This window comes from Podarcis muralis, chromosome 9 (assembly GCF_964188315.1).
Source record: "Podarcis muralis chromosome 9, rPodMur119.hap1.1, whole genome shotgun sequence".
NCBI classification, from domain to species: Eukaryota; Metazoa; Chordata; class Lepidosauria; order Squamata; family Lacertidae; genus Podarcis; species Podarcis muralis.
In genome coordinates, this window is record NC_135663.1 from 10,745,553 (window position 1) to 10,759,111 (window position 13,559).

General features: G+C 44.3%; 1 protein-coding gene across 6 annotated transcripts in view; it reads left to right on the forward strand.

The window, feature by feature from the left end:
* Window positions 1-13,559, forward strand: part of SHROOM3 (shroom family member 3) — a 216,100-nt gene that overhangs the window by 168,495 nt on the left and 34,046 nt on the right. The window lies entirely within an intron of this gene.

Genomic DNA, 13,559 nt, shown 5'->3' on the forward strand with positions numbered 1-13,559 from the left:
GTGTGTGGGTGTGTGGGTGTGTGAGTGTGAGTGTGTGTGTGTTTAAAGACAGAAAGAAGGAGCTATTGAATTGTTAACAGCTCAAAAATCAATAACAGCTGAATATCCTGAACAATATTAAAACAAAGTGGGAGTTTAAAACACCTGCCAGTTTTGATTTTCGCTTTTAAGTGTGCTTGTCAGAATGCAATCCAAGGGCCAGATTGGATATGACAGGAAAGTCTTATCCAATTGTGAAACGCCCAGTGCAATTTAATGGAAACCTTCCACAGGGGCAGAACAATTTGACTATCCTAGGTAAGATGTTACCTTACCAGAAATGCTCAATAAATTGCATTCTTGTGCTCTTTCAGAGGGTTTCCACTTGAACTCATTGGGCATGCAGTTATTTTATTAAGGTTCTTAGTATATTCATACAGGACCATTTGATGCTGCTTTTTCCCTCTTCTGTAGATAGATAGATAGATAGATAGATAGATAGATAGATAGATAGATAGATGATAGATGGATGATAGATAATAGATAGATACAGTGGTACCTTGGGTTACATACGCTTCGGGTTACAGATGCTTAGGTTACAGACTCCGCTAACCCAGAATTAGTACCTCGGGTTAAGAACTTTACCTCAGGATGAGAACAGAAATCGCACGGCGGCGGCAGCGGGAGGCCCCATTAGCTAAAGTGGTGCTTCATGTTAAGAACAGTTTCAGGTTAAGAACGGACCTCCGGAACGAATTAAGTCCTTAACCAGAGGTACCACTGGAGAAGAAGAGTTTGGATTTGAAATCCCACTTTATCACTATCCGTAGGAGTCTCAAAGCGGCTAACAATCTCCTTTCCCTTCCTCCCCCACAACAAACACTCTTTGAGGTGAGTGGGGCTGAGAGAAGTGTGACTAGGTCACGCAGCAGCTGCATGTGGAGGACCGGGGAATCAAACCCAGTTCACTAGATTACAAGTCCACCGCTCTTAACCACTACACCACGCTGGCTCCCTTTAGACCCATAGATAGATAGATAGATAGATAGATAAGATGATAGATCGATCGATCGATCGATCGATAGATAGATAGATAGATAGATGATAGATGATAGATAGATAGATAGATAGATAGATGATAGATAGATAGATAGATAGATAGATAGATAGATAGATAGATAGATAGATGATAGATAGATAGATAGATAGATGATAGATAGATAGATAGATAGATAGATAGATAGATGATAGATAGATAGATAGATAGATAGATAGATAGAGATACATCCATCCATCCATCCATATGCCCTACTCTGGCTTACCTAAGTAGCTTTCTGGTTTGTGTCCTTGGAAGGCACCTTTCTGAAATCCACCCTGTGTTGCAATGTGGGTGGAGAGTATACATTTGCTGAGAGCGGTGCTTGCAAACAGGAAGCAGCTCCACTGGAGAAGAATGTTTGAGTAGGAGGGAATTCCAGCCTTTGCCTCCCATAGCCTTGGCCATTGCCACTGACTGCTGTCATGCCTCTCATTTACTTGTGTAAACACAGAAAGATTAAGGAGATGGCATAGCAATGTGTGAAATTGCGGAAAGGATAAAATAGCTGTTTTTAGTCTTCTGGGAAACTTGGGGGCTTTATGGCCTATGACCTGGCAACATCCAGCGTGGTTCTGTTTAACTTCATGTTCACTGCCTCGGTTCCTGTCTTGGTGCTGCATGATTCCCCAGGGAGAATTTTGTGGAGGCTTTTAGATTAAAAGGAAAGAGGCAGGGATGCTCTAGCAAGGCATGGCCAATGCAGCTTAGTTGTTACTAATATTTATTAATTGCGATGCTACTCATTTATTTACTGTATTTTTTGCTCTATAAGACTCACTTTTTCCCTCCCAAAAAGTAAGGGGAAATGTGTGTGCATCTTATGGAGCGAATGCAGGCTTCACAGCTATCCCAGAAGCCAGAACAGCAAGAGGGATTGCTGCTTTCGCTGTGCAGCGATCCCTCTTGCTGTTCTGGCTTCTGAGATTCAGAATATTTTTTTTCTTATTTTCCTCCTCCAAAAACTAGGTGCGTCTTATGGTCTGGTGCGTCTTATAGAGTGAAAAATATGGTATTTTAAAAATTATTTAATGCACAAAACTCCAACATGCCTTTGTACACTAGGGACACTTCAGGGGGAAAAATAAGACAATGCACTCCTTTTTTAGACCTTCAAATATGTGTGATACTTTCAGTATGCAAAGCAGTAGGTAGCCATACAGTGGTGCCCCACAAGACGAATGCCTCGCAAGACGAAAAACCCGCAATACGAAAGGGTTTTCCGTCGCGGAGGCACTTCGCAAGACGAAGTTCCCTATGGGCTTGCTTCACAAGACGAAAACGTCTTGCGAGTCTCGCCATTTTTCTCTCGCCCCCCCCCCTTTTCAAAGCCGCTAAGCTGTTAATAGTCTTTTAACAGCTTAGCCGCTAAGCCCGCTAAGCCGCTAATAGCGCTAAATCGCTAATAGCGCTAATCCGCTTAGCCGCCAATGGGATTGCTTCACAAGACGAAAAAACCGCTAGAAGAAAAGAATCGCGGAACGGATTCTTTTCGTCTTGCGAGGCACCACTGTATTTAATTTAAGCAATAATTGGAAATTATTACACTGTATTTAATTTGGATGGTGGCACTGATGTGCATGCTTGCACTTTGTGGCAAGCTAGGCGTAATGCTGGTAGTCCCATCAATTGTTGTCAAATCCCTACAAAGCAGAGCATATGTGCAGTAGAACATGAATTGTTTGGAGGAAAGTTCCAAGCTACTCCCCATCTATTCCCCCCCCCCACCAGTGAGCCTCTCTAAAAGCAGAAGGAATCCCTGCCAAGAGAAAAATGACTGGAGAGAAATAGTTTCAGGGAGAAGGGCTGTAGCTCATGACACACATTTGCATGAACTTTGCAGGTGCTAATATTCATGTATAAATGCAAAATCAGATGGACTTTCAGAGGGAAAGTCCACACTATTAGCAAAGTTTAAACATGGGGGGGGGGGACTTAAGGCTTCGGGCAAAATATCTAGGTCTCAGGCCTTGGGAAGACAGGTGAACTAATGCCAGTGTACTGGAAGAAGCAAAGATCACCAGTGTTGAAGAAATGATTCTTCAACATCAGCTTCGTTGGACTGGTCATGTTGTGCGGATGCCTGATGATCGTCTTCCAAAGCAACTACTCTATTCCGAACTTAAAAATGGAAAGGATAATGCTGGTGGTCAACAGAAGACAAGGCAAATCTTAAAAAATGTAGTATAAACACTGACAACTGGGAAACACTGGCCTGCGAGCGCTCCAATTGGAGAACAGCCTTTACCAAAGGTGTCATAGGCTTTGAAGACGCTTGAACTCAGGACGCAAGGGAGAAACGTGCTAAGAGGAAGGCACACTTGGCAAATCCACACTGTGATCTATTCTCGGCTGGAAACCAATGTTCCCACTGTGGAAGGACGTGTGGATCCAGAACTGGCCTCCACAGTCACTCTCGGACTCATTGTTAAAACCGTGTTAATGGAAGACAATCTTACTCGGCTACGAGTGATTGCCAAAGAAGGAGGAGGAGGAGGAGGAAGGAAGGAAGGAAGGAAGGAGAAGAAGAAGAAGAAGAAACAACAACAACAACAAACAACAACAACAACAACAACAACAACAACAACAACAACAACAACAACAACCCTGTTCCTCAGAAGCAAACACCAGGGTCTTTGACCAAGCTACTGGTTTTAACAATGAATGACTTGCTTTAAAGCACTAAATGAGGGTTAGACATACCTGCTAAAGGCAAAAATCTCTTTGCATTAAATAAAGAGGTGACTGGCTTGTATCGATGACAACTTTGCTAAGATTGCATTGCTTTTTTGCAATTTAACTTTGCATATAAGCAAGAGCTGGCCTTTGGACATTGCTGTATTCTCCACTCGTCTCAATAAAAAAAACACCACTCTTTCCCACCTCCTTAAAGGTGAAACAGCACCTCTGGAAGTGGTGCTGCTTTGGTGGAATAATGCTGTGCTTATCACATTTCCCTTCCAACCCAGCCTTGGCACATGGTAACAGAGTTCTAGGAACCTAAATAGACAGGCTTAGGATGGAGGAATCAAGCTGCAGTAGCTTGGCCTAATTCCCAGCATGCTATTGTCAGCAATGTGGCTTCATCTTGATTGCAACCAACAATATTTTTTTTAGAGGATTGAGGCTTTGTGCAACTGAAATCCTAATAAGCTTCCAAGTGCTTTAGTTTTTCCTGTCCTCTCTGCAAACCTTTGGTGTGATTTTGGCAGAATTATGTAAAGGCAAATTTTATATGGTGGCCTAAATCAACATCCCTCATAGGGGCTGCCCCCACTGGAGCTCAATGCGGATGATTCCTGGTTCAAAACCCAGCGCCTCCAACTAAGGCCCGTTTTTTAATTGCGTTTTTATTTCTTCTTTTATTTCTTAATTGTTGTTTTGTTGCATTGCAGTTTGAATTCCGCAGAATTCAGATTGCAGTAGACTAAAATATAGTATAAGAAATCAAAGGAGTGATACAAATACAATCGGGGGGGGGGGGAGGAAGGCAGCATCTAGTAAAGTGAGATACAATTGCTACAACAGGCAGAAAAGTCATTAGCAAATTTCACATGGTCCATGGGGCAAAAGGTTTGGGAATCACTGGAGCAGACCCATGGAAATGAGTGGACATAAGTTAGTAACGTTCATGAATTTCAGTGGATCTGTTCTGAGTACGACTAACTTTGATTGCACCTCTATAAAAGCTAAAATAATGTAAAATCCAGGATTCCTTAAGGAGGAAGGAGCATGGGCCATTTTCAAGCCATTTCTCCAAATAATGACTTTCTCATTTCTGTTCTGTTTACATTGAGTTAAACAGCTTATTCCTATTTTATTTATATACAGTACCGTCTTTCCTCTCAAGGAGCAAAGGACATGTTTAATAATATGCTAAAATAACTAAAATAGCAGCAGTCACAATATCAACACAGCAGGACATTTATGATGGCTCTGGAGAATGAACTATTGAAATCTTACTTTGAGCAAAGAGAGTGCGCTGGTACCGATAGATCATTTGAAAGGGAAATGCCTGGTGTTTATGTAGGCTGTTTTGCAGGAGCCTCTAGGGCTGCAGCATTCTGTCAGTTAATTGGTTAGATGTGTCAACTAAAAGTCCTTTGATTGCCTAAGAAGGTGCCCTTTGCTAATTGAGCAGAATGCTTTCAAAGGGTGTTAATGGTTTTTTCATATAACTTATAACAGCTGCAGATAGGACTGCATTTCCTGTTTTTATGTGCAAGAGGAAACACCTATTTAGGTGTCTGCTGCAACACAGTGATCTGGTTTGCCCCACACTGCAAGGCAGACTATGGCTTAGCAAGACCATGCAGATATGTAGGCTCCCAGAGAGAAGCTCACAGCCACTTACCTCCTCCCTGGCCATTTTTACTGCTGTGCTAAGTCAAAGTTTGGCTTAGGATCTTGTCTGAACTGGGACTCACAGTTAAGCCAACTACAAGCTATGTTGTTGTTGTTGTTGTTTAGTCGTTTAGTCGTGTCCGACTCTTCGTGACCCCATGGACCAGAGCACGCCAGGCACCTCTGTCCTCCACTACTTCCCGCAGTTTGGTCAGACTCATGCTGGTAACCTCGAAAACACTATCCAACCATCTCGTCCTCTGTCGCCCCCTTCTCCTTGTGCCCTCCATCTTTCCCAGCATCAGTGTCTTCTCCAGGGAGTCTTCTCTTCTCATGAGGTGGCCAAAGTACTGGAGCCTCAACTTCACGATCTGTCCTTCCAGTGAGCACTCAGGGCTGATTTCCTTCAGAATGGATGCGTTTGATCTTCTTGCAGTCCATGGGACTCTCAGGAGTCTCCTCCAGCATCATAATTCAAAAGCATCAATTCTTCGGCGATCAGCCTTCTTTATGGTCCAGCTCTCACTTCCATACATCACTACTGGGAAAACCATGGCTTTAACTATACTACAAGCTATAACCTTGATTATAGCTTGGTTAGCAAAGCTTAACCATGAGCTTTGCTTTGGACAACATGCTAAACCAAACCTTGGTGTGACAGTAAAAAGGACCAGGAAGCAGTTGCAAACTCCTCTCTAATAACCTTCATATTTGCATGGACTTCCTAAACTGTAGCTTGTTTTACCGTGTTGTGTGAATCATCTTACTCTCCTGATCCATCACAGATCAGGACCCTGGACAGGACTGGAGGTGCTGATCCAGAGGTCACTGGCTGGCTAAATCTCAGAACCTTGGCCAGCAATCCTGCAGTTAAGAAGACTTAGCAATGCCCTGGAGCAACCACCCGGGTTTTATGGTCCCACAAAGAAAGTCAGTCTGAAGGTTCTACTCCCCTGAAGGCTGCAGGGCCGGATTGAGAAGGCGATTGGGCCGCCTCCGGCCCCCAGGCCTTAGGTTGCCTATCCCTGAGCTACTTCCTTGCAGGGTTGTGTGTGTGTGTGTGTTTTTCCATGCATCAAATGCCTACCTTCAGACCTCTCCGATGGGTTAGGGAAACTGAGGTTTTGCGTCTCAAAGTGATGCAAGAACTGGAGTTTCTAGGAAGCTTTGCTATAGAGTATGCTAATCCAAGAAAAAACAAGATAAGCAACAAGGAACAGGAGGAAACCGCCTAGGGCCAAATACCAAGCTCATTTGATATTGCTTTGGCCAGAGTTTTGCTGTCAAAAGTGTTGATGAATGTCACAAGGCAACTTCATATCTGCCAACATTTGCAATCCAGAACAGGGAGACTTGGGTGAAAATATGCCTGCTCCATAAATTCATTTACTCAGGAGGAAGCCTGCTGATCTCAGAAGGACTTACTTCCCTAGCCTTGCCGCAGTTCTGAGTGAACACAGCTAGAGATTAGGATGTAAGGTCACTTTCACACAAGATGCTTAAATGGGGTTGCTTTTTTACTCTCCCATTTGCTGCTTTTGCAAATGGAATGCAATTGCTGCCTTGGCTAGATAATACCCATTGGATTTAAATATGGCGAATCTGCTTTCTGCTCTGCATTTAGCACTCATATTCAAAAGCAAGCGGTCAAGCAAACCAGGGTGGGAAACAGCAGTATCTTAAGTGTGAAAAATGCTCTTGGGTACATGCACACCTTCCACCTTTGACCTTGAAGTCTTCGCCCCAGGTCCCAAGACCTTAATCCGGGGATGTAGTATTAACAGAGGCCTCTGAGGTGTCTTCCCAGTTCATGCTGAGAAGGACAGCTGCCAGACCAGAAGTGTCGCCTTGCATGCAGCTTCCTTGGGTCAAGTTGTTCAGAAGCAATACTAGCCATTTTATAAATTAGAGCTGCGGTGGGCAAAAGATAGATCAGGGTGTATACCTTAGGGTGATTTTCAGTAGATCAGAACGGTTATCTGACTCCTAAATATTTCTTTGGAGAGCAAGAGAGAGAGAGAGAGAAAGAGAAAGAGAAAGAGAAAGACTGTCTCTACACACACACACACACACACACACACACACACACACACACACAGAGAGAGAGAGAGAGAGAGAGAGAGAGAGAGAGAGAGAGTCTATATCTAACTGATGTGTCTGAAGCAAATCAACTCAGCTGGAGTGTGTTAATTAACTTGGCCCAGAGTCTGTGTTTGCTATTGTTGATGTGGCTCTGCAGGAAGGTACATTCTGTTACAGCATAGAATCTACTTAATAAACATAGGTTGTCTTCGGTTTTGCTTTCCTTCTACTTCTGTTAATTTGCATTAACCACTTTGTGCACGAGAAAAGAATGAAATTTCACGGCATAGTTGTTTATATTGCTGCTGGTTTTCTTAACGTGAAAAGAAGAAGGAAAAGAGTCATTGTGGCAGATTAGTTGGTCCTGCTTAATCTGTCTGCATCACAGGTGCCCTGGGACAGACTTGTGCTCTGGTCACTTCTCTTCCGTGACTCAGTTTCTCACTTTATGCACCAGCAATTGATTCAGTTTCACCACAGTTTTGCCATGGCACTGACACACAGTTCAGGCTCCAAAATCCATACTAGGGCAATACCATTATTAGACTGTTCAAAATGCCCCCAAATACCCACAGCAAGCTTTTGAGTTCTCTAAAGAAGAAGAAGAGGAGGAGGAGGAGTTTAGATTTGATATCCCGCTTTATCACTACCCAAAGGAGTCTCAAAGTGGCTAACAATCTCCTTTCCCTTCCTCCCCCACAACAAACATTCTGTGAGGTGAGTGAGGCTGAGAGACATCAGAGAAGTGTGACTGACCCAAGGTCACCCAGCAGCTGCATGTGGAGGAGCGGGGAAGCGAACCTGGTTCACCAGATTACGAGTCTGCCGCTCTTAACCACTACACCACACTGGCTCTTCACTTGGTTGAGTACCAAGCAAAGTGGTACATAGTGCTGTAGAGGCAGAACAAATAAAGCTGCCATGATACTAAGGAAATAAAGTCCACACTGGTCTCGGTCATAGGATGGAGACTGTATACACACCTTACATATATTATTATTATTATTATTATTATTATTATTATTATTATTATTATTATTATTATTTAAATTTCCACACCGCCCTTCTCTGAGGGTCAGAGGGCAGTTTACAATATAAATTTGAAGCACATGGCTTCCCCCCGCCCCCCGAATTCAGGTAAATGTAGTTTGTTAAGGGTGCTGGGAATTGGAACTGTGAAGGGTAAACTACAGTTCCCACAATTCCTTTATGGTGAAGTCATGTGCTTTAAATGTATGTGTATGCAGCTGGGATGTGGAAAGCACTAGCAGACTTAATAGATTAGTTTCTCCTACGTGCTGGACAGGTTTTAGGTTACATCTAGGAATGCTGGGGTGAAGAAACACACAACAGCCAATTGCCCATTTTTGAAAATATAAAATCTGGCAATTCTATAGAGCTGATATCTAGATCAAGGGTGAGGAAACTGCAGCCCAACCAGCATGGCCAACAACAGGGATGATGGAGTGGCAGCCTCAACACCTGAAGAGCTACAGGTTCCCCACCTGAGATCTAGATTATCAGTTCGGATTATGCTCTGTTCCAAACCATGGTTAGATTTCTGCAGAAGAGCCAAAGCAAGCCTTGGTCTTGTGTGCTTCCCTTCCACTGTCCTCATTTGTGGTGGTGAGGAGGACCGTAAATGTTTCCACTTCCACGTTGGACTAAACCACAGTTTCCTGTTGCACACAGGTGAGGGGACTGTGGTTTATTCTAATCCTTGAAACCAAACAGGATCAAATTTGGGTTTGCTAACTGATATGCCCCATACATAAGGACCTGTATTCTGAGAGCATCATTTTACTTTCCTCTTTCTCCCATTTACCCTTCACCCCAATTCTGCTTATGCAGTTGAAGGGCAATAGCTGAGGACTGGTTACATGCAGATCTGCCATTCTGAAGTCAATGAGAGGTTTCTGTTGACTACCAGGTAGAACTGCCTACGTTTTCCTCCTCCCCAAACCACTAAAGACCAAACGACGCCACACCTATTCAGGCAAACACAGTTCAAACCTTTGCAACAGGAGGAAGTTCTGGCCTGTTTGGAAATCGCAGCACTCATCGCATGACACTTAATCCACATTTTCCGAACAGAGGTAGGCTATAGACACAATGCAAAGCTTTGCCCCACAGCTATTTATACTTGTCTCTTGGTTCAGGTCCACAGCTTAATTATTTACTGGATTACTTTGTTCTGGGGCTGTTTGGCTGAAGTGCTTTAAAAATATTGCAGCCTTTAAAAAATAAAATAAAACCAAACCCTGGCAAGGTAGCTCTCAGAAGCCAGTTGCTGGCTGCTTCAAGGGGGAGGGTGTTTTATTTCTGTCAGACAATGTGCTTTCTCAAGCAAGAAATGAGAATGTCCTAGGTTTTGATTCGACCAGAACTACAAAGAAATCTTTAAATCCCTCTGGCCTCTCTGTGTGCTGCGTGGAGACATCTTGAGGGTCTCTCTGAAGATCAGGCTGTGAATTGCTGAGTTAAATCCCATTCTGTCTGCCTCCTAGCCTACGGCATTCAGTTTCCTTGTTTTCTTGGCAAAGGAGGCTGCAAGGGGCCTCTGTCTGAAAGGCACCTATATATGATTTTTAATTTGTGCAGCTCCTCTTAGGAACCTTCACCCCTTACTAATATGATTCTGTCAACAGAGGCGGGTGGTGAGGAGTAAGAGGATCGCATTCTTTTGGTGGTATTCAAAAAGGCTCATGAAACCCAAAGACTTGGGCTGTGTTTCCCAGCTAGAAGGCATGTTTACTATGCAAAGTATTTATATCCTCCCTCTCAATCTCTGCAATTCTTTCTGGACGTGGATAACAATAGTTTGGATGGAAAATTAAACAGATAAAAGCTGTTGGTGCATCCTTCTCATTCTTCTAACTGAAACTGGTGGCACTTGGGAGTATCTTTACCTTCAGAAAAACGAAACAGTCACTGAGTTTCTGCATGAGTCAGTGAACTGTGTCCGTTGCCTCTGAAAGTGGTGTTTGTTCTTTGGGAGTGAATGCGTGATCCTTTGTGCAGAGAAATTACCCACATCCAGTAGAGGCTGGCCTGACAAATAATGACCCAGTTCAGTAAATCACTCAGAGATGCAACAGGCACCCTCTTTTATGCTCATTGTTTGAATGCAATTCTCTCACAACCCACACTGTTTAGGAATCACCCTGCAACAGTGAGTTGTTAAGAAACTGAGCAGGGTTAGAAGCCACCAGTAGAGGCAGTGAAAACGCTTCCCCTTCCTAGTCTGTGACTTGTTTCAGGCCCAACCTGCAAAAATGAAAGCCACTTCAAGTTTGCTTAGTTTTTAACCATATATATGCAACTCTTGGTGAGCAGGTGCAGAGGCAGCCAAGGGCTCCTGTCCCATTAACCACAGCTGAGAATGTGGGCCTACATAGCTTGCCCCGTGTCAGGATGAGAAAAGATGCATTTGTCAGAATTCTATTTTTCCCCCCAAATTTTTTTTATTCATTTTATAACACAAATAAAAAACACAAACAGAAAAGACAAACAATACTTGTCATATCCTTATTTTTCTAAACATTGTTAATTGGGCTTCCCCAAGTCCCATCTATCTGATTTTCATTTTACTTCATCTTTAGCAGTTTAAAAAGGTAAAGGTACCCCTGCCCGTACGGGCCAGTCTTGACAGACTCTAGGGTTGTGCGCCCATCTCACTCTATAGGCCGGGGGCCAGCGCTGTCCGCAGACACTTCCGGGTCACGTGGCCAGCATGACAAAGCTGCATTTGGCGAGCCAGCGCAGCACACACGGAAACGCCGTTTACCTTCCCGCTGGTAAGCGGTCCCTATTTATCTACTTGCACCCTGGGGTGCTTTCGAACTGCTAGGTTGGCAGGTGCTGGGACCGAGCAACGGGAGCTCACCCCGCCGCGGGGATTCGAACCGCCGCCCTTTCGATCAGCAAGCCCTAGGCGCTGAGGCTTTTACCCACAGCGCCACCCGCGTCCCTTTAGCAGTTTACATATATCATAATTTCTAACCATTTTTTTTAATCACACTTAAAATAACTTCACATTTTATCACTTACAAATAATACTGTTTTAAAATACCCTATCTTCTACTTCTAACCCTACAGCCTATATCCACTTCCAAAGCTATTCTAAGGTTTAAATATTAACATATTTTTTTCAAATATTCCTTAAACCTCTTCCAATCTTCTTCGCATTTGCCAGAATTCTAATGGAGGTTGTTGAAAGAAGCATTATCAGAAACTATATACCTCTGACTAGTTTTCCACATGGATTAGGTTAATGGGCTGGTTTTCCATCAAGACCATGAAATTCCGCAGTGTAATGATAGCAACCAGTTCAGAGTTTTACTGCCTTATTTGCATCTTCCCTGTTCTGTCTGATGGGCAGGGTACAAATTATTATTTCATGTACTTTATTGTGCTTCGGTATAACCGTGCTTTCCTTTATTCTTTAACCCTGTTGTTTGGGTATTCAATTCCCCTGTGTGATTAGAATCGCGTCGGGGAGAGCAGGACATGCAAGCTTGCCCTTCTGCCTCCATTGCATGTCTGTGCCCATTAGACAGTTGTACTCATGGAGGCTCCCAACATCAACAGAGTTCTTAATCCCATGGAGAGCAGATTCCCTGTTGCAGATGTTCACTCTCCAGTGCATGGAGGGTGTAACAGTGGGGCAGGGTTAGTGAGGATATCCCTGCTCCCTTTTGGGGTTCTACTTGCATGGAGGGAACTAACAACCCACAAAGGGATTGTGTCTCCTGTATATCTGGTCACCCTCTCCCGTGATCTTTCCCTTCCCCTGTTTTTAAATGAAACTTAAGCCAAACACAAAGTTGATGGTGCCACGTGCATTGTCAACATCAGTCTGCAGCAGGGGTGGGCAGCTTCAGGTCCAGAGACCAAATGTGACGCTCCAATCCTGCCTGCCTGGCTCTTGGGACCCTCCCCAGGCCATGCACACACACACACACACACACCAGCCACACTGTCATGGACTGGTTGAATGCAGAGGAATAGTGGTAGAAACCAGCTGGGGAACCAGCAAGGGAAGAAGGCTCAGACCCCAGGGAGTGGTGGTGAGATGATGATGAGCAGTCAGAGGGAGAAGGAAGTATCGGAAGCTGAAGCTGAAGTGGGAGGAGGGAGGTCAAGAGGCAGAGATGAGTCACTGGTGTCTCCCTCTCCTGCTGTGACAAGCTCCCCTCCCATCTCTCCGGACCAGGAGAGGCATGAAAGGAGCAGAGGAGAGATTGGTCGAACGCAGGCACAGTCTCCAATTGCTTGGGAAATGCCACGGAGAGGAGGCAACATGACAGCTGTGGGGAGGTGGGGACTTTTAGTCTCGGCAACTGATTTCATGGAGTAAGACCCACAGGGAAGGAGCTCCTGTGTGCGTTAGGGCTCACTCAGCCAAGTATGTGGAGTTCGCATTTTTGCAAATAATGAGATAAACTCCAACTTTGGACTGCGTGATTTACCGACCTGCACACTCCCTACTGCTCCTTCTTTGTACCCACTGTGAGAGTGTTTTTGCCTGGCTGTAATCACCTCCTGGCAAATAGAAGGGGAAGAAATGGAGGCAGTGGGAGATTCTACTTTCTTGGGCTCCATGATCACTGCAGATGGTGACAGCAGCCACGAAATTAAAAGACGCCTGCTTCTTGGGAGAAAAGCAATGACAAACTTAGGCAGCATCTTAAAAAGTAGAGACATCACCTTGCCAACAAAGGCCCGTATAGTTAAAGCTATGGTTTTCCCAGTAGTGATGTATGGAAGTGAGAGCTGGACCATAAAGAAGGCTGATTGCCGAAGAATTGATGCTTTTGAATTATGGTGCTGGAGGACTCTTGAGAGTCCCATGGACTGCAAGAAGATCAAACCTCTCCATTCTGAAGGAAATCAGCCCTGAGTGCTCACTGGAATGACAGGTTGTGAAGCTGAGGCTCCAATACTTTGGCCACCTCATGAGAAGAGAAGACTCCCTGGAAAAGACCCTGATGTTGGGAAAGATGGAGGGCACAAGGAGAAGGGGACGGCAGAGGACGAGATGGTTGGACAGTGTTCT